A 641-nucleotide genomic window follows, 5' to 3' on the forward strand; every position below is an offset into this window, starting at 1 on the left:
GAGCTACAAAGTTTACAAGATAATTTCCTAACCCATAATATTACAGATAACATATCAAGTTCAGTTCTAAATTACTTTTTAAGTAAATTGATAGATTGTTGGTTAGAGAGCCATTTTCTCTTTTTCAAAGAAGAATGTGACAGATTTTTTAGAATTAATGGAATTACCTCCTGAATAAAGTTAGCCGAATACTGAGCATATCTTTTTGTTCTTTCTTTAGTTGTTAGAAATAAATCATCAGGTATCACAAGCTTAAAATATCGTGAAAAAAGGTAACGGATTTGTCAGTTAACTAAAGATCCTGATAAAAAACATTCGTATACGATCATTTTACAAATGTAGTTCAATAAGAAGACATAAGTATCATAATGAAACAAGAAATAACCAATACCTTCAAAGAAGCTTTTCATCTTATTATGTATCTGAAGCCTGGAAGACACTAAGAAATCCAAAGACAGCTCAATGTTTTCACTCGATAAGACGTAATTATTAAAAACAAATGCGCTAGTTTAGTCTGTGACTTAGGACTAACACAAATTTCTTAAACTCACCAAACTTTCTGTATTGTATCGAAATTAATCCAAAAATAACGGTAACAGTCGTGGTATACAACTCATGATAAAAACATTCGACAGAGGGCG

The sequence above is a fragment of the Tachypleus tridentatus genome, chromosome 3 (genome assembly GCF_004210375.1).
Source record: "Tachypleus tridentatus isolate NWPU-2018 chromosome 3, ASM421037v1, whole genome shotgun sequence".
In the NCBI taxonomy this organism is placed as follows: domain Eukaryota; kingdom Metazoa; phylum Arthropoda; class Merostomata; order Xiphosura; family Limulidae; genus Tachypleus; species Tachypleus tridentatus.